Source organism: Anomalospiza imberbis, chromosome 3 (assembly GCF_031753505.1).
Source record: "Anomalospiza imberbis isolate Cuckoo-Finch-1a 21T00152 chromosome 3, ASM3175350v1, whole genome shotgun sequence".
NCBI lineage: Eukaryota > Metazoa > Chordata > Aves > Passeriformes > Viduidae > Anomalospiza > Anomalospiza imberbis.
The window spans coordinates 70427750-70452881 of record NC_089683.1 but is presented as its reverse complement, the minus strand read 5'-3'; the positions used below and the strand labels follow the sequence as shown (position 1 = coordinate 70452881).

At 45.3% G+C, this 25132-nt stretch overlaps 1 protein-coding gene and 1 long non-coding RNA gene across 2 annotated transcripts in view; one reads left to right on the top strand and one right to left on the bottom strand.

Moving 5' to 3' along the window:
* TOMM20 (translocase of outer mitochondrial membrane 20) overlaps positions 1 to 25132 on the bottom strand; it is a 69021-nt gene that overhangs the window by 22318 nt on the left and 21571 nt on the right. The gene's annotated exons all lie outside the window — the stretch shown is intronic.
* On the top strand, positions 4783 to 9468 carry LOC137471048 (uncharacterized). The gene is made up of 2 exons (XR_010997373.1): positions 4783 to 6115; positions 6920 to 9468. It is a non-coding gene; the product is annotated as an uncharacterized lncRNA (long non-coding RNA).

The following is a 25132-nucleotide window of genomic DNA, read 5'->3' as shown; positions in this document are numbered from 1 at the left end:
AGGCCATGCTCCTTGGATGAGCCTGTAAAGGCTACAAGTTGTGGCTGAAGTATTTATAAAGAGTAGTAGAAACCAAGAGACTGATAATAAAAGTAACACATGTTAAGAACAGAAATATACTTACATTCCATGCAACAATTAGGTATTGGAAAGGTACCATCTGCTTATGTGCAACCACTTGCCTGGTTTTGCAACAGGTTTCTCAGATGATGCTTGAACTAAGCTACCTATTCAGTTTTGCACTACTTGTCAGATAAATGCAGCCTTTCTAATGGAAAGACAGACATTTGATTATTTTAGGTTCAGGGATTCTGGCCAATTCCTTCCCAAAAGTGGCTGGGGTTGAATAGCCAAAGAAAATTTATGCATTTAAACTTGATGCTTAAACACTGCAAGTAAGAACATAGAAATGGACAGAAGCCTGAGGGGTACCAGAAATCTCCAGGAAAATGACTCTTCTGTTCAGAGAAACTGCCAACAGCTCCTGATAGTGGCCATTACTAATGTATTTCCATGTTCTACCCTTTTAAAGTATATATTATTTTCAGTTAAAAAGAAGTCTGCATTCATTCTTGAAGTCCTGTGATGTTTCTGCACCTAATACTTTCCAGGTCTGTACATAGGCTGTAGCAAGTTTTTTTATCCATCTAGACAAAGACCACAAAAGCAGAAATCAACTAACTCATGAGTCACAGGCAAACAGGGTGGGACATTTGGCTCCTGCAACTTTGGAGAAGCTTCCACTTCACTGCCAGTTTGATGAAATAATACTGGGTAGCCACACAGACAAAGCCCTTTGCCTCCCTCCTTTCCTTAATTGTGAGGTTAGGTACAAACCCCTTCCTATTTCCACCTCTAATGCCTACAGGGAAGAAATAGTCAAAAACTTAAGAAAGACGAAAACTGCATGGAAATCCTAGTAAATGCTCTTCAGGTAGCACATGTTTCACAGGAGGTTGGGCTTAGGTGTCATTTACAGATTAGGTTGAAATTGAGTCCTTTCATATTCTAATCCACATTGAATATTAAAATGAAGTGTCTCCTGCACATACAAAGTGCATATACTATTCCAACGCTTTTACGTGTCCAAACAATCAGCTCTTAAAACCTCTGCCCGAGTGTCAGCAGAATGCATTACTGCTGAGAATAACCAAGGGATGGATTTCTCCAGAAGGGCCTTGCTCACCACTTTAGTGCTCTTTCCTTTCCATATATCCAGACTGCCAGCCTGCCCAGACCCCAGGGAGTGCCCAGTGCAACTATCAATGGAGACAAATAGTTTCCCAAGCGGGGGACTTAAGCATTTCTTTCTCTTTCTGTTAAAGGATCGTTTTGGATGTAGTAATGAGGAGGAGTGTGACAGGTTTGGTTTCTAGTTATGATCTCACAAAAAAAATGTTTCTGAAATGGGGAATTGGAAAGGAAAACAGCATCTAACAGCTCCTGCTGGGACATAGGCAATGCAAGGAAACATTTGGAAAAATAATACATAGCAGTTGTTCAAAAGGGCTTAACAAATGGAAAAGAAGAAGTATCAAACTAAATGCTGGTTTATAAAATAGGAGGACCTCATTTGATCCTGTAGAGAGGTGAAGAACATTGTGTTATTGAACAGAAGAGAGATGGCTTTTCTCTGCAGTGTGCTGTTGGGTCTGAGCCATCCTCAAAACAGATAAAGCAACTGCAGGCACCTGTGTGTCAGAGATGTTGGCATATTGGAAAGAATTCAACCATGAACAACAATCAAATAACCAAAGGGAAGATTAAATAACTAAATAATACAGTCTGGATAAGTAAATCCCAAAGAGGAAGATAAAATCATTTGAAGGTATCAACAACATCAAGGAGAGAGTGCTGTTTACAGAGCTCCAGATGAGGTGTTAACAAGAAAGGAAAATACCTCTTCCTGCAGAAAGGGAAAATGCAGACTGGAAGTTTGAGCTGCTAACCCCCTGCTGGTGACCTTCACAGCCCTCTCAACACCCTGCCAAAACCTCAGTTGGTGCAGAGGTTGCCGAGGGAGACCCCTGGGCCACTCGCAGCCACGATGGCAACACCCTTCTGCAAAGCAACCTGCTACACACACCATGTGTGCTGCACACCAGCAGGGTCCTGTCCCCTTGTGCCTCCACCTCCCACATGGAAAGAGAAAGCCAAAGTGTTTCTCTTCACATTTTCCCATCACTAAAGTACTATTTCTCCCCAGCATTTGATAAGCACCTGGTAGGTCTGCAAAACAGCAAGTCCACCTCTGGAGCCTGCAAATGCCACATTACAAGCACAGGTCAGTACTTGCCTGTAGCAATTGGATAACCGGATGCATAGCAGCAGGATTTCACACACACCCCTACATGTTTTCTGGTGGGGCCATCCACAGAGCCAGTTTCTAATTTCCCCCTGTGAGCTCTGTCTGGAGTTAAAGTTACTTAACTCTTCCCATTAGTGATGCCTTGCTCGAGCTCAAATACACCATGCTGGATGTCTGCCTCAGGCAGACTCTTCTGGTAATTTTTAGCTAAAATAATTCAACTGTCTCCTAGAATGAGATTAAAAAGATATATGTTAGCTTGCTCTGCTCAAATCAAGAGATCAAGCGTGTCTGGCTTCAGAGGCTGGTACTCATACTCAGCCAGGGAAGGGGGATGTGCCTTTGTGAGGGTCCTAAGTTCCCCCACCTGTGGTCAAGTTACAAGTTATACAAAGCCTTACTCTGCATGTGCCTCATGGGGGCTTGTTTGAGTTTGGTAGATAATTTATCTGAGGACCTCATCTGTTTTGGTCTTGCTGCAGGCAAGGGACACAGGTGCTGCCTACCATCACCAATGCTGAGGGCTGCCGTCGGCTGTGGCCTTGAAGGTGAAGCAGGGATCTTCTCATCCTGCACAGCTGCAATTAAGCAGGACAAGGACCCTTCCCCACACAACCTCAACTCCCCTAAGGACTATATACCCTGGGCATCAAAAGATATAACATTGATGCTGGGGGAAAAAAAAAAGTATTTACATATGGAATTTAACCCTGTAGCTAAAAGCAACACTGTCATGGTGCCTGTGCAGATGGGACTCAGATGGCAAGTGTTACATCAATCATTTCTAACTGCTGAGTGCTTGACCCTACAAGCTTCCCATACTTTCAGTCTATGTTGGGTTTGTGTCATTTCCTTGATTTACACATGGCAAACTGAAACAAAAATGCAGGAATCCCATCATGTGACATCACACTGGCTACCGCATGACTCACCAGCCAGCAGGGCTGGCTCTATTCTCAGATGTTAATTCCATCATGCTTGAAAAGCAGAATAACTGGGAATACTGATAGCCCAACAACCTCTGCTGAGGGAGCAGGCAAAAATTACTCACAGCCTCTGCCAACCACTTCCCCATGTATTTGCTGACAACAGACAATTACTGCACAGCAGAAATCCCTGGGTTTGCTGTACCCCACATTCTGTAGGAGGTATGATCTGGTGAGGATACTCCCAAATCTGACTTCTTCTGCTCCTCCTGGTGCTTCCAGCCTGTCTTCTGCCTTGGTCCTGCTCCCATATCCACCTCCGTGTCTGACATCAGCTCCCCTCTCCAGGCAGAGGGCCCTCAGTCTTTGCGCTGCAGTGGGGTTCCCTCCCTCTTTCCCTCCCTCCCCCAGCCAGGTCCTAGTCCTAGTCAGCATCAGCCTTCCTGCATGTTCACCTCAGTATCAGCAAAGGAGCACATCTGGGAGCACCTCCAGGCTCTGGTGCACAGCACTGCAGTGACCCTGTCAGCACAGAAAAACAATGTCCAAGAGCTGCTGCTTGGCACTTGCAGCAGGAGGCTGCAGCATGCCTGCCATATCGCCATCTGATTTAGCTGCCAGACTTGAACAAGTATCCACTGAGCAAGTGTCTTCAGAGAATTCAGATTCTAACTCTTAACCACTCTTGTTGAGTGGTTGAGACTGAGGCCCTCTTTTCCCTATGATTTCTTAGTTCAACTGATTTCTTTTTTCCCCCATGAAAAACAACCAAAGGTGCATTCCTGATATTTGCCAAATTTCAAGCCTCTCCTGTAGAGGCAAAAATTGCTAGAGTTCATCAACAGATCACTTTAAGAACATGCCTGAATATGAAGGAAAAAATATTGTTTCTCTCATCTCTTTCTTGTAAGCAAACAAAAACATTTTTTGCTGAAGCTTCCCAGATGCATTAAGTCTGAGACAGATACTCAGAACAGCTAAGTGGTAGATAGATAAAGTTTTCAGGGGTTTACTAGCAACTGAACACTTGGTCTTATGAGAAATGTTAGACAGTCTTAAAAACAGACAGGGTCCGCATCAAAGTCATCAAGTACATGTAATTTAAACTGAGCTTCTGCTGAGTCAGGAGTGAAGATGAACAGAAAATGCATTAATTTGATGGTAAATTCCCCAAATTTGTAACTGCTTTTGTACTTTCTAAGAGGGTCATGGTGAAGAGACTTGTTTCCTCCAGAAGTGCCTGTGTTCTGCCACAAGCTGCCTAAGCAGAGACTGTCTGGGATCTAAATGAGCTTGATGAGTGATTCTCCCCAGGACATCCACTGGCTCTCCAGGAGCCCACTCTGGGATCTGGAGCTGTATCTTCCCACTTTCCCAGCACTCACAGACCTCCAGGGTAGGCTAGTCGTTCTGGGGGGGCACCACAAGTAAGCAGGTGCCAAGCACATGTGTGGCATTGCTCAGTGCTCGACTGGGAGCTAGACACAGAGAGCTGCTGAGCTGGGTAGGGGAGCAAGGGCCCAGGCTTTTTGGATTTACTGTGTAAGTGTGGATTATTTAGAGCCTGGAGTAATGGGCACCCTCAGTGAAGGATGCTGCCAAACAGAGGGAAAGCTGTGGGTTGTTATTTTTGATCAGGCCAGGAAAGTCGCATCATTTTGCAATCAAGTTATGGCATGGACTAACAAAAGCCTCGGCCCATCTCCTGGTCTGTCGCTGCTGAGCATTTCCATCCCTACATCACTTACACACACACACACACACACACGCACGCACACATTCTCCCTGCACAAGGCCAGCTCACCAATACCCATCATGGCACCAGGCCACTCTTGCTCGTGAAGCATGTGTGCAGAATGTGCACTCCTCTGCCACCTCATTTTCAAAGCACAGGCAAAGCCTATTCCCCATTTGTTTATGCAGACATGAGTAGGAGGCAGGTAGCAGGTCTGCAGACAGATGGGCTCAACCTGTCCTTCCTTCCTTCCTCTTGCCTCCCACCTTTTTCCAAGAATGCCCACTTCCTGCTTGCACCTGCAGTGGTGCCACAGCACTTACTGAAACACCTCTCCCCCTACTTCAGGGATGCTTTCGCCTGTGACCGACAAGCTGCTGCTGGTGTTTCACAGTGCTGCTCTTCAAGCCCCTCTTTCATAGCCAAACCACGATTCCTCATCCTTGCAACTAGGAACCTGCTTAGTTATTAATCTTTGATGACAGAAACAGAAAGGAGTGGAGGTGGAGTACAGGGGACAAGAGAGAAGTGTGTTTTCATTTCTATGCTTTTGATTTTGTCTGGGCAATAAAGGAAAGCTGCCCTTACACCAATGATGTGGCCACTGCTGAGGCAGTAAGGGCATGAACAAAAGGGCCCATGAGCCCTGCAGTGCTGCATGAGGTGTAGTGATAACACTCTGTAAAGGGAAACCCATGTACAAGTTTTCATGTGAATAATGAAAACCCAAGTCTCTTCACTCTTCTCCACGTTCCAATCCCTCCTCCTGTTTTCTCTATAATTCCACTTTCATCTCTCTCGCTTCTTTGTACCCTAATTTTACAGATATTGCTCCTCTGGCGAAGAGCATCCCTGTGCTGAGATGATAAGTTTATAAGGCAGAGGGCTGCAACAAACGCCTTGTGAAGCCCAGCCAGCAGCCCCCAGCCCCCTTCTTCCCCTCCTCAAAGTTCACACGGTTTAGTATGCAAGCTTCCTGCTGCCTGCCCAGCCAGCTCACTATTCACAGGCAAACTGCGCTCCTCCGCTTGGCTCCTGAAGAAGAATAAGTATAAAGAGCCCTGAAAGTCTTGCTGCTGAGCCAGCAGGAAACTCAAACTGCTCTGAGCATGGGAACCAAGAGAAATGCTGTGGCCAGCACAACAGGTATTGTTTGGGAGGAAATCCCGGCAGCAGACACGACTGCCTACGCACACACAGATATATATGTATATGTTTAGTGAGGCTTTGGCAAAAGGGAGGGTTGGGGAAGTGTACAAGGAGAGAAGAATAGATTAGCAGCTATATCCAAGAAAGAATAAGAGAGCTGCTCAGCCAAGATAAACAGCTATGTCACTAACCAAAGAACTGACCCATTTGCCACGCATTCGAACCATGTGGGACCTCAAGGTAAAGTGATGAGTCCTGGCCTTGGTCTCTTGACCTTGGGTTTTTGACAAGTCTTTCTATGTCTTGGATTTTATTCACATCATGACTGAGTTTATAAGGCAAATGCCATGTTTCTCCCATTTTCTCTGTTTTGATTTATGTCAGGGAACATTTTTTTATCTGGATTCCCTTTGAGTGAAAGGAAATGAGGAGATGGACTCCAGGAGCACAACTCCTCTACTCCAACCTCTAATGAGGTCCCAGTCCCTGGGAACCAGAACTGAGGCAGTCTGATGTAAATTCCTTGACACAGCAAGTGCTCAGCACCAAACAGCCACCTCTGTGAATCTGCTTCCTAATGCACCACACCAGCTGCTAACCATTGGCACAATCTATCTGCAAATATGGTAAATTTAAGTGCAAAAAGGGAAGGAAGAAGGAGAAACTTGAATTACATAACTTCTTTTTTCAATGAGTGAATAAAAGCTGTGGTAAATGAGCTCACAAATGTCACATTCACAGGGGTCACAACAAGAAGTTTGACAAGATTATGGTGAGTATTTTAATTATTATGTCTTACAGTCTTTCTTGACAGAGATGCTCCAAAGAAATAAACCTGAGAGCAACAGGTCATCCCACCCAACTCAGCACCCACTGCAATCATTCCAAGGAGAAGCTGCTGTGAAAAGCCTCCATAAGAGAATGCGTGGCCCCAAGTCTTTGGATAAACACCAAAAAGCAGTTTGGAAATCTGGCTGAAACAAGCTAATTCTCCAGAGTCTGTAACACCAGTGGAAAATGTGGCTAAGAGCTTACCTCTGCTAATAGCAGCTTTCCCATAATAGGTCTTTCCTGTGCTATCTGGGAGTTCCAGGCTAAAGGAGGGAGATCTGAACTCTTACCTCCTGGGCTCCCAAATGAAAAGTCCTCCAAAAATAAAGGTATCTTAAAGCTCTGCTAACTGCCTTAGTGACCCTGGCATGGGCGCTGAGCAGAGATGAAGGCCTGGTGAGCCAAGCAGTAGGAAAGGCAACTGATTGGTGCAGAGATAACCTGGGATGTTCAGAGCAGCCACATGGAGCCAAGAATGGAAAACATGACCAGCCCTTTGTGGCAGAAGGGACAGAGCCACATGCAGGAGATTTTAGTTAGCATTGCAAAGCTCAGAGATTCCCACCAGGACTTCTCCCTGCTATGGCCACCTGGAAGAAAACAAAGCAGTCCGCTGGGGAGCAGCAGCCCCTCAGCCCCAGGAGCTGCCCAGTTTCCATCCTGCAGGGTGGTGACATGAAGCAGAAGCACTCACTCCTCTCCTCACCTCTCCCCACTCAAAGAGTAATTTGAGGAAAGGGAATTAAACTGCAGTACAGCATTCCTGTGCAGCAGATGGGCTGCATTGTGGATCACTCCTGCCCCAGGGAGTGTTGTATGTACACTGCACCCCACAGGCACAGCTGCATGGCTTCCCAGTGCCCTTATACATTTGTAAATGCAGTGCTGTTCACAGAGAGCAAACGAGCAGCCCAGAGCCTCCCAGGTCTCTGCGGGATGAGCAGAGAACAGCCCGTGCCACTGCAAGTGCAAAGGTCACTGAGTCATCCATGTCCTCCCCCATGAAGCACAGGGACTGAGGGTGCAGGATAAGATAGGAAAGATAACCCACCTCCCCAGGGCTCAGGAGCAGAGGCAAAGAGGTGAAACCCTCCCAGCAGCAGGCTCTCGCACACAGCCTTGGCACTGCGCCTCCCTGCCGACCAGGAAAATTGGCTGCCATTAGGCAGAGCCCCATTCAGCCTCACGGGCCCATTGAGCACAGTGCTGGGGTGGACTGCCAGCGAGGGGGACACCCATTGACAGACTCGGTGAGCACTGCACAGACAGTCCCTGCCCACCGTGTGGGACATCTGCCAGTGGCGTCATGGAGAAAGGCCCTGTGTGTTTGCTGGTGTTTGTTATGGGAGTCCAAAGAGGAGAACGAAACTGTAAAGCAAGACAATACTTCTAACTTGAAGGGGAACATTTCTTCCCACAATAATTATTTCCCATGCTATTCCTGGCAGTGACCTTCACCAGGAAGGAAAAAAAAATCAGATTTGTTTTTATATCTTTTGTCCGACTTCCTATACTAAAGCCTCTGGCTAAAATGACTCACATTTATATCAGCCATCACATTATATTACACTGTATCAGTGCTGCGACCTGTCTTGTCTTCCTCAGCGTTAGGGTTTGTTAGCACTAAACCCGGCAATTTGCAGCTATTTTTAAAGACTACCTGCCTCAGTGGCAGTGTCCATAATACCTTTGTTTCATCTTCGGAAGTAATGCCATGAGGATTACATTCAAGACTGCTGGCAATATGCCCCAGATTGAAGGGAAATTTTTCTGGTTCTGTGCAGAGAAGCGTTTGCCTGTTGCAGAGCAGGCATCCCTTCTCCAACCACTTACGATGAAATCACTTTTGTGTATCACTGGCCTGTTATGTACCACTTGCCCTGTTAGAGATTCCTAGCATTATTTCTGCTCCCTGTGTGCAACAGAGCTGCATGCTGAAACCACAGCCCCGTGGGGGGAATGACCCTCATGGTTCCTAATCAGTCATTGGCCCAGCTTCCCCTGCCCACAATTTAAAGGGTTGAGTAGAAACTCCACTAGAGGAGTTTCAGAGACTTGCACCCCCACCAAAGCTCCCAAAGACAGCAGCGGGCTGGTCCTTGTTCTCTCATTCCATTCATACTTGGTTTCTTCCTCTGCTTTACAAACCCTGTGCTCACAAAGCATCACCTTTGTCATGAAAGGTGCATATGCAAGCAGGTTACCTACCAGACTCTTCATTAAAAAAAAAAAAAAAAAAGGCATTTAGATTGTAGCAATGGCCTGTCTCCTGCCAGAACTGAAGCTGTGTGGTGCCCAGGGAACATCCGAACCCTCAGCTGCTTCCAGCCTAAAAGTGAAGCAGTCTAAAGGTTAAAAGAAAAATGTCATTCTAGAGGTTTTAGCATAATAATATACCTGAAAAGGAGTTTGATCTTCATCCTACAGAATCCTAAGGAAACCTAGTGAAAATGTAACCATCCCACAGAGTCTGGACACTTTTCCCTGCCACAGAAACGCTGTTACATGTCCACCATTGCTGGAAGTCCCCTGACCTGCAGTGTGAGGATGGAACAAATGCTGGCTGCTGGCTGTGCTGGGGCCCTGTTCCATCTCTGAGCTGTGCCTCATGGCATGTCGTCAGGGCCAGTGCAGAATGTACCAACCTCTTTTATAAACAAAACAGCACCATGAACCTGGTGTGAAATCAACTAATTTAAGGCAAATTGCAGCAAGTATGACAAACAGCAAGAGGTGAGGAAGGCTTAAGGGTACATCTAAAAGTGTTTATTTCACTGACAGCCCCAGAAGAAGTCATAGACTGGAACTGGCAGAATGTTTTCAGAAGCCATTGTTCTTTCTAGTGCAGGTCTATCTGATTTTCCATGACACAAGATCTAACCACTGGGCTTGAGGCTGTACCACAGAGTTTTATTTTAAAAAAAAACAAGGAAGAGACTTTAAATATGTATATATTCAGGTCACTAAATAAATAAATAAATAAATCTGACACATGAAAATAAATACTACTTTTCTTTATATTTACTGTTGCTTTCATTCATTTACTGTTGCATGGAATAAATTCAATGGCTTATTGTCATCCTGAAATAATAGGTATGCATTAATATCCATTGCAAAACTATCTCTTCATTTTTGTTCACAGAGAAGAGGAAGCACACAGGCCCTCCCAGGCAAGCTCTTATTCACAGGTACAAACCTTTTTTTCAGTGATGAATGAATCCTTTCAGAAATGCTAATATCAGCATTTGCACAAGGTGGCCAATGTAAACAGTAATTGCTGGTTCATTATTCTTTTTGTATCCTTCGCCAATTTACAAATCTTCAGAGTTAGTGTTGAAACAGCCACTGTTTTTTGTTGGAAAAGAGCAAAAATGCTTTTAGTAACCAAAATCTACTGATGGGAATAGATGACATAACCTCAAGGAAGGGCTTTCCTGTGAACCCCAGCAGTGTGAGAGAGTAAGAAGATAGGGATTTTGATACTTGGATCATATCTCACTGCTTGCATTCCCCCAGGAAATTTAGTACTACTTCTGAAAGCAGCAGCCAAAAATATGCTTTGATGTATCTTTCATCTAAAGCTATCTGTATTGATAAACTATGTTTGTGCAGATGAAGCACTGAATCAGATAGGACTTTGTTCCCACTTCTACAAGTTCTTGGTGTGTCCTTGGAAAAGCAATGAGAGTTTGTGTGCCTGACCCCAGCCTCTCTCAGCCAAGCAGAGGAAAGACCATTTTACCACACCGCAGAATGGAAAAATGTTATGTGCATCATGAAATGGACAGGTCCCACCGTACTGAGTCCTCCTGAAAGAAGAGAAAACAAATCAACACTGGTCAGATTCAGGCTGCTCTAAAATTAATCATAGGATTCATTGGGAAACAAATTCTTCAGTTCAGAAATTACCAGTAACTATTTTTTCTCCTGGGATTATTGCTTGCACAGATGAGCCAAATAAAGGACCATTTCAAAGGTTGTGATTAATTTCAATGCAAAGACACTGGCTTTGCTTTGATTGCAGGGGAATGTGACTTAAATTAAGCCAGCTGACTTTGTCCTGAAGAGGACTATAGTTTCTCACACAATCTGTAGATGGTGTGGCCCAACTGTGGATGGTGACCTCTCTGGCCAAAGCCAGAGGACATTCAACTCTGCCCTAGGACGTTTGCCCTGATAAAGAGAAAATAGACTGGATGGAAATGGAGTTGTCAGAAACTGTTGAGGGCAGCTATAGATTTCAGAAAAAAGCATTTCCTGAGATCACAGGGGGTGACCATTTCTCCTACTTGCACTCTGCTCCCCCAGGTAACTGAGCACTGCTGGATTAAGCTGGGGAGACAGGGGGATGGAGGAGCAAGAAGCAATTTTTTTTGGTAAGGGAACGTGTGTAGTAAATAACAGCTGCAAAGGCTCCCTCATGTATTGAAGTCATTATGATTCAGTGTTTTCTTTCCCAAAATCAGGCTTTAATGGGAAGCAAGTTTCAACCTTTCTAAAGGAGTACTCTACAATAAGCTTGTTAAGCTTGGAAAGTACTTTGGGAGCCCCTGGGATGAAAGGCGCTCTAGGAATGAAAGCTGATATTTACGATTATTGCTTGAAAGGAACAGAGAGGAACAGTAATGTAAAATATGAATGGCTGCTGGTGCTAAAAAACATATAATTGACTTGGTGCCAAAGAAGATAGTCCTAGCTCTCAAACCTGGATGACAAGGATTTAAGAGATGCAAAAAGTGGAAGAGACTGCTGCAAATAACAGCAAAAGCCAACCTGATTGCAGGGCAAATAGGTGTCTTGTGGGCTTTTCTTTTCTTCCTCTTAAATTGCAGGCCATATGATCTGATCTCTCTCATCCCAGCTCTGCCAGCCAAAACAGATGCCTGTTAACCACAGTAAGTACTGCCGGTTTGTACTCAACAGAGGAACCTACAGATCCCTTTGGACATCAGCGGAGAAAAATATCCTTGGTAAGTGATCATATGTTATGGAGTGGCCTAAGTAGATTCATATCTTATCTCACTCAAAGGACTAAGAGCAGAAGCACTTCAGGGTAATGCAAATTAAACTTCTCTATTTTAGAAAGCTATAAGAGAAGAGAATCAGGCTAACAGGCTCTGCTCCTGCAAACACCTACCTGCATACTTTCAGCTTGTAAAATGCCTGCTATTGATTTTACACTGGGCATCTGGCCCCCTAATGTGGCACTCCACAGCTCCTAGAGAAGATGTTTCTCTATCCAGACCTGCTATTGAGACATCTTTATGTTGCTCTTCCGCTCTTCCACTTCTCCCTGAGAAGAGCTAAAAGAAAATCCTTTGAGAGAAAGAATTATGAATCTTGACTTCTTCAAAAGCAAGATTGAAAGTAACTCTAGTGCATAAGAAATCTTGCCTACAAAAACCCACAGGATCTCAGGAAGTGATTTTTTTTTAATATAGCAGAGAATAACACAGCATGCAGCACAGGCTGAATGCTAATATCATACACATTTAAATTAGATATAAGGATATTTTTTTAATGAGCTATTGCAATGAATTAACAAAAAAGGCTGCTCACTCCAATTCATAGGCTCCAAATGAAGACAGGACATACCTTTCACAGGCATGCATCAAGCAGATGTGAGTTAGTGGGCTAGAAGAACTGGAGTGGCTTTAGGGACAAGGATTCTGCTAATGAACACCCCACCCAGGTTAGTAGCCCTCCGTGCCTCTCGGAGCAAGCGTTGCAACCTCTCTGCAGGCCGGTCTCCCACATTTCAAATGTGGCTGTGCCCCACATCAGCCAGGAGAGCAGTATGATTGGGCTCTCTGGGTCGCTGAAGGCCGAGCAGAGCCCTGGCCTAACCTCAGACTCTGGAGAAGCATCATTTCATTGAATCGACACTGACAGGGCTGCTTGGCACTGCAGCTGCAGCACTGGCACACTGTAAGGGGAAGAAGGTCCCCTGGCAGCTTGTGCTGCTGGGGCTGGGGTGTGGAGTGTGCTCCTGCAAGGTCCTTTCCATCAGCCCTGCTTCCTCTTCCTGGCACAGTCTAATGCTGATGGATGTGTATTGGAAATAACAGAAAGTCCTTGGCCGTTTTTTTCCCTTTATTTCTTTTTTTCTTTCCCTTTAGCTATTTAGGCCAACTCTGGCTAATCACGCTCTCTAACTTCTACTCAGTCACTGCCATGGCAACCATTTCAACATGCAGTTCATAGACTGCCTCTGAAACACACACACCTTGATGCTTCAGGAGAGGCATTAGCAGAGAGCTATCATCTGCAACACTGACACATTTTTCTACAGTATTACCTCTGGTAGCTTGAATCTCTTCTTTTTGCTCTGAATAGCTCATCACTTGTTCTGTCCCCTTTTCCTCCCACCAAAATAGGTTCTTTAAAAACTGACACAGATTTATGGAGATGAAAAAGAAACGGTGTAGGAAGAGAAATGTATTTGAAAATTGCACTCTCTGGCATCTGAATTCACTCTTGTAAGAATCCTGAAAGCCTGTCCTGTTACTGCTTCACAGGAAATCCTGAGACCTGGTCGTAACATGGTGCTAATAATGCCAAGGTTGTGGGTTCAATCCCCTATACGGACCATTCACTTAGGAGTTAAACTCAGTGATTCCTGTGGGTCTCTTCCAACTCAGAAATTCTGTTTTGTTCTGTTGTGCCTCAGTGAAAAAGGATAAAGCTTTGGGGGCTTGCTTTCTGGTTTTCTCTCTCTCAGGAAAGAGGCAGCAGCTCAGGAATAGGGTAGGTGCTTCTCCTTTGCAAAATGGCTGCTCTTCAGAAGTGCAGCTGCCCCGCAATGTGCAAAACCAGGTCTGCCTTTGTCCAAGTATAGAGAGCAAGATTTGAACAGCAGTGAAAAAAGATCTACCTGGAACATATAGGTGCATGTTTCCACCAGTCACCTCTGAGGAGCTTTCTCAAGGTCTCCTGTAATTATGTTTGCTTTTGTCTAGTCATGATGCCTGGCACCCAGGCAGCAGTGAGGTGCTGCACAGGTGTCTGCCATGCTGCCTACAAAAGGACCATTTATTCTGCTCACACTTAAGACAGTCTGCTCCCAGACAGTCAGAGGGGAGGCTCTGACTGCCAGCACCACAGTATAAAAAAAAATTCCTTTTTAGTTTCTGTATGTAATTATAGCTGCTGTGTGGAAGAACCTGATTCCATGTCTTGAATGTTTTATGTGTTTATGTGTGTAGGTTTCTAATGTGTATATATCACATGTAGTGTCATGTTGATCCCTATCAGGTGTAATTACACTATCCATTCCTTTATTCCCATCTTCTTCTGTGTTTTTATCATTGTCAGCTGGCCACTAGCCACAAACAAGGCCCGCCCCCACCACTACCACCTACTTGACATCAATAAGAAAAATGTTTCTGCTGATGACCAAGGGAGAAGAGAAATTCAGATGCACCCACAAGCAAACAAATATTGGCACACCTAAAGTAACCTGTGTGGAACATTTGATTTCAGTTTAAATTATTTCAGTTTAAACTCAGCCCCCCTAGCCATAGTAAAGCACCCTCAAACACAGTCATTCAAACCAAAATGTTTCCCAGGAACAAAATCTGAGAGACAAGAGGCAGGAGTCCTTAAGGCAGGCGGAAATATCTCAACTAGCAGGTAAATAACACACAGCAGTCACCTTTGCCCTGTTATTTTAGTACAGGCACATGCAGACACGCACAATGTTTTATAAGAGCTGCATATGTACTTTCCAGCAAGCATCATTTATGCAAACTATCTTCCACTGAAATCAAGACTCTGAGACTGCTGAAGTCAGGAAACGTTGTGTGTTCAGAAAGAAACATCAGGTACAATCTATCAAATCTCTAGGACTCCTTAACTATGTATAGCATGCTTGGGGGGACCCAGATCCTCAGCTGTCCTTTCTAATTTGCAACCTAAAGTCAAGACAAAGGCTGGCAGGAGGAGGATATAGGACACAACTGACTGCTTTTAGGCCAGATACTTTAATGTTAATGCTTTTCTGTAACTGTATAATAGTCATGGACAAAATTACAATACATCTGTGAATGGGGAATACCATCTTCATGGCATGCCTACCACACAGCCAACTCTTCAGTGAATCAAATTTCTATAAACCACTGTCATGAACTTAGACTTTCACCACACCTCCCTTTCCCAATGTATCTTGTTCTGTCCCCTTTCCCAGTGTACCCACATGTGTCAGTCTCCCTTGGTCTGTAGGCAGGGATGCACTCTCACCTCCATGTGAGAGGGGGCATGAAGTGACAAAGGCTAGAAATTAAGCTGGTAGTCTTTTCCTTCTTATGTCATGCATTAGGTAACTTGCCTGACACCAGCCAGACTGGCAGCATCTAGAGCAGAAAATCAAGCCAGTGAATCAGGGCACGAGTTGGGGAGCTCAACCATCCGCCCCCAAGCTCTTGATGTGGTCCCAGGTACAGTTTCGGCCCAGGCCAAACAGTGCTCTACCAAACTGTTCCCAAGCATAGTCCAGGAGTTAGCATGGCCCAGGATTGTTCCCAATAGGTAGTCTGTATGTGACCAGGTGGTTTTGGAGGGCAAGAGGGTTTAAACATTTGTCACACCAGCGCCAGACAGCGTTACCCAGCCACAAAGCAAAACACAGCTGCTGCCTGGTTTATTAGCACAGACATGGCCCATGCCATACAAGCCTGTGCCTCGGGCATTTGCCAGAGACAGTGTCCCTGCCTTTGCTGATCAGGACACACCTCTGAGCCAGCTGTGCTGGTCCTCTCCCCCACTTCTTCCCAGTGCAGTGTCAAACTAACTTTGGCTACAGCTGCTTTAAACCATCACATCTGACACTGAAGAGCCTGAGCAGAGCAGAGCTGATGCAGCCAGTGCCATGTCCCAGCTGGGAGCTGAGCCTGTCCCCAGGAGCATCTCACCCTGCTACATTCCACCCTACCAAATCCCACCAGGTGAGCACCTGGGCATACCTGACTTGTAGTCGGGCAAAGATGATGCCATGGTTGCCTGTTTCTCCACTGGAAGGGCTTCATTTTGACTTCACACCACAGGCAAGCAGAAAAGGTGCCTCACTGGCTGCCATCATAATGGCAGCAGCAGCAGTCCAACCCCTGGCATGTGGCCTCTGTAAGGCCCTCCTGTCCCAGCCCCAGCCCCAGCTTGATGTGTCTCCCCTCACTTCTCCAGCCAAGGAGGACCTTGGACTTAACCAAGGGGGTGCTGCTGACCGCCAAGGACTTTAATTGCCCAAGAAGGCAGTGCATGAACATAGACTGGGCTCAAACCTGGGCTAAGCATTTGCTGCAGACATACCCTCAGCAAGTCTGGCACAAGCATGAAATGAAGCTGGATGTCCTAAGGCCACCAGTCCTCCCTTCCTTAGCATTGTATTCCTGGGAATATAAACCAAACCTTGCAGGGGCAGGAGAACTGCAGCAGTCAGTGATTCTGTTTTCATTTGATAAAAATGAAAAGACGAGGGTGCCTGCATAGCTGGTCTCCTGCATTTTCCATCAGAGAAAAATGACCCCTTGGGAGGCTGCATTAGCAAGCACCTCTCATTCCTCCAGCCCTGCCTGGGTGCCACAACATCTCTTCACAGAACTGAGCTGAGGAAAGCTGGCAGTTTACAGGCAGTGCAGAAACCTGTACTGTGCACTCTCATCTCCTTTGGAATCCAGCGTTAGGTGCTGTCTTGTTTTCCAAAGAGATGTGAAAGAGATTAGGAAGAAAGATGTTCTTTATATTTTCTTAAGAAACATTCAGGTCTTGTTGTGTTCCAAGGGAGGGTGCTGGCATAGGACAGAGATCAGGACTGCCCTAATATGTATGTTCCCAAGAAGGCCAGGAGAGATTGCAGAGAAAAGCAAACATTGCAAAAACCTTTTGCAATGCAAAACTCTACAAACAATTGCAAATTGTTCGAGTTAAAGCAGAGAAATTGCTTGAATGGGTTTTGAATCCTTTTCCTTCTTCCTAATAATGAGCATTTTCTTTTTTGCAAGCATGATCCTGGAATGAGAAGTCTCATAGTTTGGGGATATGTTCACACTGGGAACATTCACGTGACCTTTCAGATCACATTCCTTCTATTTATAAGAGTATTAGTCATCCACTTAGAGAGCAGAACTAATACCATGTTTGTTAAATGACTAAACGCATGCTATGAATAACCAGCAGAGGGTACTTAAAACCACAAGAGCACACAGAGCACATCCAAGAGCACACAGAGAAGCCCTGGCCAGCTAACGCTCAGATGGGACACAAATAATACTATTGCATGTAAAATACATTTGAAAAACAACTTGAAGACAGTTCATTCACAGGAAGGAAGGACTAAATTAATCGCATAGATTCTTTTCCAGAGAGAGTTCACCTAGTTAATTAGACATATAGGAGAGCTGGCAAGAATGCATGACAGCTGAAGACTAAAATTTGACAAAAGTCCAGGCAGAACTAACTGTAAGACTAAGAGGATGGATCACAACTCTGCTGGACCTTGGCCTTTACACTACAGAGAAAACATCAGGGTTGTTGTACTGTTTGCAACTGTGTCACTGGCAAAACATGAGGTTTAGGAGCTCTGAGTAATGCCTAGTATGTTGCTTAACTTAGCTTCAGGGAAAGCACAATACAAACCATGCACGTTATTAGCCCCAACACGTTTGTGAGTCTCAGCCAACATGAGTAAACTTTCTATGCCTCAGATCTAACCAGTGGCCAGCAAACTGTCACAAGCAGTATCAGTTCCTGGGTCAGGAAAAAATAGTGCTTCCCAGGCTCTGAGGACTTCCCTGCTGTGCACGCAGTAATATCAGCACTTTTGGAAGCATTTAGCAGAACAAGATAGACGTAGTCAGTACACTCAGACCATTTTTGTAAAACCATATGAGTGCACGCATCTGTCAGGAGAGGATCTGGAGGAGAGGAGAGGAAGAGTGAAAGACAAAAAGGTGGGTGGAACAGGAAGAAGGGAAGTATAGACAGCAGACTATGTGCCCCTCTGTAAAAGAAACACAGAAGCAGTCTGGGCTGTGCGAGGTGCACATTTCTTACAGGGAAAATGGAAATGGGAACAGCTCTGCAAAGAATTTACGAGAGTTTTGAATAATGATGTGCAAATTATGGGCTGGAATGCAGAGTATTAAAGGGCTTTGAGTTCCCACCTGCCTCTCAGTTTAGCATTGAAGTCCAGTGATGTTTTCACACTGCAGAGGATGGTGTTGGGGAGGCACTGGGATGCCTGGCTGCACTACACTTTGGCCAAACCTTCTGAGGGTGAGGTTGGACATTACTGGCAGGACGTTCCCAGCTGTAGTCACCTGGCACATCAGGGAGCTGCCCCTGCCAGCACACCTTCCCAGTGCCAGCCTGCCCAGAGGGAGACCAGCGCCACACCGCAGGCAGCTGCTGAAAGGTTCAGTGAGAAGGTGGCAGCTAAAGGTGCAAACATCACTTCCTCATTGCAGCCTCTGTGAATGGCCTTGCCTGTGCAACACAGAGGATGTTTTGAATGGCAGAGCACAGGCAGTGAATCATCCTATAATCACTGCTGGTGTGTCCCAGCTTTAGTGTATCATCAAGCCTTCCTTTGGGTCAAGTAACCATCTGAGTCTGACTCACTGCCACCGCACAGGTTTCGCCTGGTGCAGGCTGGCGTGGTCAGTGAACAGAGCTAATTGAATGTGCTCTCACTGTTTCACCCGTGGTCCGGGAGGGCTGGCAAGGCTGGGTGCAGCTTTCCGTGCAGACCCTGCTAGCACAGAGAGTTCCCACAGGTCACGTAGTCTGTTGGGCACAAAAGTCAGATAGCTAATTGTTAACCATATGAGTTATCACTGCTTCCTTAAAAACTCCTCATGGGTCAAAGGGTTAGCACTTTCACGGGCTAGAGCTATGTCAATAGCAAGACAAGTCCTCCAAAACACAGAATAATTGAAGCTGACAGGGACCTCAGGAGGGCATCTGCTCTGACATCCCTACAAAGCCAGGCTTGAACACCCTCTTCCTAGTCCTCAGAGTCTGAGCTGCCAACACAGAGGAAGGAGAAATCTCATACACGCCAAGGAGCACTTGTGCTGCTGAAGCCCCCCCCAGATCACGCAGTTAAGACATAAAAATGATTGGAAAATCCAGTAACATCAGGTGGTAGCAGAGGGCCACTGGAAAGACAGAGTGAGGGAAAGACCAAACTGAGGGAAAGACCAGCAAAATTAGTGTAGGAGAGAGAGAAGGCGTGTTTGCTTCCTTTGCTGACAAGATGGATGCAAGAAGGGTGGTGTGGAGACATTTCTCCTTTCTCTCAGTTTGTTGCACATGGAAAGAAGCCACCTCCTGACACTATGAAGGCAAAGTAAGAGTGAAGGCTGCTGCAGCTGGAAAAGGGAGCAGAGTCCTGGCTCCACCCTGCCTGCACAGTTCTTCCTTTGCAGGCCTTGAGAGGGGTGGAGGGAAGGGGCAACCCTCATTCCTCTCTAGGCCAGATGGGAGCAGGGTTCACCAGGTCTCACCTCCACCCTGTCACTAATATCAAATAATAACAGTATTTAGCACTTCCATAATTACCTTTGCACTCCGATATCACAGACACAGCTGAATTGGAAGTCATTAGGATCATTATAATGAGCTTCAGTGGATCCTTTCAGTCAGAGGCATTATTTATCCAGCCCTCATTTTCGTGGTTACATCTGAATAAGCACTCTGCATTGAGGTGAGGTTTGCCGATGAGACACTTTGGCTTAAAGGCAGTCTCCTACTTGCAAAGGCAGAATAAGTGTCATTATTCATCATGTTTCACCAGACTTCAAAATGCCAAGGAAGGTAAGTCAGGTTACAGCTGACTCCACCTTCAATTTGTAAGAGCTGTGAAACTCTTCCCGTGGACTGGCACGCGGGGAAGGTCTGTCACGAAGCCCAGTTATGGAAGCTGCTGTTCTGGAGGCCTTCAATGCTCAATACAAGCAGCCACTACAACCTCTCGCTGCAGGCGTCAGTTCAGCAAGAATTGTTACTAAAGCAGAGAAGGCAGAAGGCCAGAAGCTCTGGGAGCACCTTGCACTGGGAACAGGAGCATCGTGCTGACCTAGTGAAGGGCTGGGCTGCTGGCCAGAGCTCAGGTGGGTGGGCATGTGGACATATGGCTGTTGCTTGACTGAACATTGCTGGGGACTGTGAGCAGAACTGAGTCCAGAGCCATCTGCAGAACAGAGATCTGCTGGTCCTGGCTCTTCATACAGCCTCTCTGAAGATTTCTTCCTTTGGCCTTTCACTAAGAAAGGATTAAGTGCCCCTTTAATTGTGGTTACTTCAGTTCCCTATTCATAAATGCAAATAAAGGCACTTATTTCTCCCATCTTTGTTCGCCCTTTGTGTTTGAGCTGTGAATCCCTTGGGAATCCTCAGCTCAAATATCAAGGCCTTCTAGGTGTACCTGTCTTATTAACAACAAAAGTAACGTGCTGCTTTTGTTACTGAAGTAGGAGGAAATGTAGGCACACAGAACAAACCCTTGTAATGCTATTTCTTATGTTAAAAAAAGAACAAAAAGGCAATAGAGTGTATACTTTGACCAAGAGCAAAGGTAAAATCACAGCAGCTGACTCAGTGTGACAGAACTTAATAGAGTTGGCAATGTTTCAGCCTGCCTTCTTGGGAACGTGAACATGGGAATGTGTTAAGAGTAGCATAACATAGCCAGAATACTGTCTGAATGAAAGAAAGGAGTTAGTGTTGGGCAAAAGTATTATTTTCAGCAGCAAGAAAGTTATGCAGGCAAAGTGTGAGCACAAACTTGTGTTTCAGTTGGTGTTCAGTTACTGTTAACATTACAAATAAACCCAATCAAGGCAGAGAATCTAAGCCTGCACTACTGGCCCCAAATACAGCCAAAACACTCTCCTAAAATGTTTGTGACCCTAACCATTCAATCCATCCTCCAGAAGCAGGTTAAAACAGAAGACTTGGGCAAGAACCAAGCAAGCTTCAGTGCAGCTTAGAAATACAGTTAAGACATAAAACTATTTTTCTACTTCAAGACAAACTGGCTGTTACAAAAAATATTGAGGAGCACTTCCTGAGCTCTGGCTGTATCTGCAGTGGAAAGGAGTTTCCCATGCAGTTTCCTTAATTAGCACAAATATGCTGACAACCTTCTCCATGCTGAAATCAAGCCATAGGTCACTAAAAAGTTGATCTATCTATGCGTCCAAATTCACCACATGCTGAGCCAACATGTTGCAAAGCCATAATCAGAAGCCAGATTATAACATGGCTTTGTCATGCATCCAGCTGCTGAAACAAACTTGGATGTCCCAATATGAAACCTATTTGTCCTGCAGTCAGCAAATAAGAAAAGTGCCAATATATACATTCAATGTTTTTCAAGTGCTAGGATTGTGTGCTGGCATTTATTGGATCATTTTGACCATTACATGAATTTATAAATATGACCAGTTGAATTAGAGAAATAACATGATCTGAAGATCAGATTCTAAGCTTGCTTAAACTGAAATAAACAGGGAACAACTCATTCAGCATCCAGTAATTTACTCTGGTTTCATCACACGGAGAGATCAAGGCCACAGTTACCTCTTTACACAGCTTGATCTGAGCTTTAGTCCTTGTCAACAGCACGTGCTATAGTACAATCATGCAGCAGTGGAACAGAAAAGACAGCATGCCAATACAGTAAATAGTGTAGTACCAGCCCTAGGGAAAAGTTTAGCAACCTTATGACAGGTATGGTTTAAGTGTGTGAATCTGAGCCTTGTTCCTCAGACAGTTTTTGCCTTGTTGGTAACGCAGCTGGCAGAACAAACCCCAAACACAATTTATGCCTGGCCAGCTCCTGGCCAGCTCACAGCTAATTCTGAATGAAAGCTGTGATGTCTAAGCTGTTTCCTCCTGGCCAAGCAGCCCATTTTCCATGACCGGTTCGGTAAGGTTGCTGCCTGCTGTGCAGATAGGACACTGCAACGTGCCAGTGTGACTGTCTGACCCCTTCTCCCACATTTCAGCTGTCCCTAAAGTAGTACATCCTGCAGTATGCTGCACCGGGGGCTTCTGCTCTTGGAAGGCTTCTTCCAGGAATCCACCTCCATCGTTACTGGTCTATGGCGTCACTGCCCACATTTTCCCAGAATCGCTTGGCACCAATGTGGCTGGACAGCATGGCAGGTAGCCCTGCCAGCATAGCTGCCGCTTGGAAAATCTGCCCTGTGGATGTAAGCTGAGCATCTCACTGGTTACGCGCTATAACTCTTTTAGCTGGATACAAGGTCACAGCTGTGAGTAACAAGAATGTCTCTTTGATGACATTGACATAAATTACCTGTACTTTCTTGCCAAATAAAAAAAAAAAAAAAAAAAAGGAACACCAGAAAGTGATGCCCCATGAAGAACAAATTAGATCCCATTTTGTGTCCCTTCACCTGTAGAGACAGGTTTGAATGTCACTGAATTCTGAACTTGGGACTGTCACCCAGCCCAAAATGAATGAAACCAGGTTGCTGTAACTTCCCTCTTGAGTTGTTTTCTTTCTTGAATTTTATTTTGCTATATTTTTTATTAATTTCAATAATTGTCCTTCGGTACTACAGACCATGTTTAAGACACAAATGCACTGTCATCTGCCACAACAAATTTTCCTTCGGCAGTAAAAGCACATCCTTCAAATTTATCATGACTCGATGGGACTCCTCCGGAGCTGGTGAGGCCAGAGGGAAAACTATGCCAAGGGCCAGACCTGGGAGGTTGCAAGCTCTCACAGCTGGCCTTGGCTTCCATTTGAGGTACACACAACTGAGCCCTCGGAGGGGCAGCTGGACACTTCAGTGGTTACATGAGGAGACAGATATTCCTGCCTGCTTGCAGAAGGACAAGAAACTGACAGGAAGCAAAAGTGCTTCCTACTGCTCACACTGCACCCTGAACCCTTGTTGCTGTTAAACAGCCTTAGTCTCCCAGGGAGAAGGGGAGGGATGGATTGAAAGTAAGTCTGACCTTCCTGGAAGAAGGGACTTACTGATGCTGTGCTGGACTGAAATATGAAACGACTGAAACTCTGGGCCTAGAGAGTGGGAATTACCAAACCAAGCCCAGCACGATTCAATAAAGCAAACTAAGTCTCACACAGCAGCTTCCTCTTCCTAACCTCATTCCTTCTCTCTGAAAGACACTCTGCACATTTTAACCACATGGCATCAGTGATCCAGATGCCAAGAAAGCTGACAGTGTTCGACTGTGCATCAGGACAAGCCAGAGGGACATAAATCAGGCAAGGTACAGGTAGTCAACTCACTTATAAAATGCTTCCCCAAGGATCTCCATTGTACTCAAGCAGTGGCAAAAACCCCATCCACATAAAGATTGACACATCTTTGCCTCCCACTGACCTCAGTATAAAATTCATATTTGGAGAACAGAACCTCATGATCCTGGCCTCATTTACACCAGTTTCACACAGTTACCTCCTTGGGAAGACCCCATCTTTGCACAGCTGTTCCCAAGACCAAACCTGTCTCACTCAGCCATCTCTGGGAACCACTAATATCTAGGTCTTTCTTCCAGGTCTTTCTTCACTAATATCTAGGTCTTTTTTTTTTAAGAAAAAAAAAAAAAAAAAGCTTGACATGACTGGAAAGCTGCTTTTAATCTCCCCCAGTTACCATTGAAGACATAGATTAAGGAGCTCACAAACAGGAGGGCAGCTTGGAGCCTGCAGAACCTTCACTGAATACATGAGCAAGCACCATACAAACTTTCCCTGCAGTTCCACAGCTGCTGGGCCCTGACCAGGAGGTACCACCAACACAAGGCAAGTTTCCACAGTAATCTTTCTCTGGAGACTTTCTGCTGCACTGCCATGCCTGAGCTGCTGGTTTAGAATGTCAAAGTCCTCCCTGCTGGAAATGAGAGCACCATTAGCAGCATACACTTCACTTGAGCTGGCATTGGTTTCTTCCCATTTTCTAGCCTTTGCCATGACAGCTTAAAAGTTTGGGTCTATGCCTTCTTTACAAACTCGGCTCAGAACAATAACCCCAGGTTTTAGTTTGCTAACCAAAGGCTAACAGGCCTGACCTCAGTCATTAGCTGATCAGGGGACTTACTGAAGAATTAGGAAGTGCTAAACCAGAAAATGCCCAATATCGATGGCTCAAGAGGAGTCTTGCCCCATTTCTCACCTCATAGACAGCACTGTCCTCAATGAACATTCCACAGGAGAGTACACAGAATAAATTATCTCTATCCCAGATATTGTAAAATACTGTACTGAGTTACAAGCTGGAGCAAGGATGTGGTGCAGAAGTCCCAGACAGCCTTGGAGGCAGGATTACACATGTATCACAAAACTCAGATGAAGTTGTGCTACTCACATTGCTATAGGGCAAGGAGGGAGGAGAGACAGACTTTAGCATTTCCAGAAGACTTGTTTTAGCAACTGATGACATATGGGGACAGGATTCACCAAACTTCCCTTGGCTCAAGAATACAAAATCCTATTTCCCCATATACCATTAGTTTGCTAGCCACCTAGTCAAGTGCTGTTTTAATGCCCTGGGCTTTCAATTCTTCCTGGCTAATTAATTGTGTTGACCTCTGCCAAGCCATAGGAGCAGAGACCTTTGGGAAACCATTTTCCCCTCAAAGCTGTCTGAGCTGGCTCTGCTCTTCCCTCAGAGGTTAGTTGTGTCTACAACCAGCATCTTGAATTGATGAAATCCCAAAGAAATAAGTAGCTTACACGAGTTAAATTCGGTAGAGATAATGGAAGTAAACCTCAGCTTGATACTTGAGGAGTTTCTGTGCATAGTTTCATTTGTGCCTACTAGCCTACAGGTGTCCTACAAGCTAAGGATGCTTCAGCTGACTCGTTTTTTCACACCACCCTTGCCTGTTTCTAAAAGCATCTCTCCTTTGATCACATGGCAGCAGGTACTCACTTGCTTACATACACTGCAGTGTTACAAGTGACTGTGCTGGACACATGCTGCACTGGTGAGCTCTGCAACATTATCTGTGGCTATAGGGCCACCACCCCTCCCACACTGTCTCATTTTTCTCAGTGTAACCCCAGGTTTGGCCCTACTCAATCCTTGGCTACTTTTCAGAGGGAAGCTTGCTCTTCCTCTCCTCCACCCCTCTGAGCTCAGCAATCAGGAATACAGAGGAAAACTTCTACTCATTTGCTCT